General features: G+C 67.7%; 1 pseudogene; it reads right to left on the bottom strand.

The window, feature by feature from the left end:
* Positions 1–196: 196 nt before the first annotated feature.
* The window catches only part of LOC119594914, a 3016-nt pseudogene continuing 2788 nt past the window's right edge, over positions 197–424 (bottom strand).

Genomic DNA, 424 nt, shown 5'->3' with positions numbered 1-424 from the left:
GCCGCCCGCAGGGGGTCGCGGGCTCCCCTTGGGTGGTCGGGGCCCCCGGAGCCGGCCACGCCCAGGCGCCCGTAGCGAGGACTCGTCTGCAGGTGAAGCAACATGGGTTGAGAGGCGACTCGTTATCCAAGGCACCAGGGGAGTATTTAGCTTTCAACCCCGCGTGCCCCCTGGGCTCAAGCAAGGGCTCACACACTCACCATGCGGGCGGGGTGGGCGTCGAGGGGCGGGTAGTGGTAGCACACGGGCGGCAGGACTGTGGTTGGAAGAAGGGCGGGGGCGGCGTACGCCTCCTGAAGGGGGATCACGTCGGGTTCCTTGTCACTCTCCGTCTCCACCTGAGGAAGGGGGGGGGGGGGTCAGGCTCACCAGGACTCCTTGCGTCGCAGTTCAAGCGTCTGGCGCAGTCTGGCATCTCTCGTCT

Source organism: Penaeus monodon, chromosome 34, assembly GCF_015228065.2.
Source record: "Penaeus monodon isolate SGIC_2016 chromosome 34, NSTDA_Pmon_1, whole genome shotgun sequence".
NCBI lineage: Eukaryota > Metazoa > Arthropoda > Malacostraca > Decapoda > Penaeidae > Penaeus > Penaeus monodon.
This window is presented reverse-complemented; position numbering and strand designations above follow the sequence as displayed.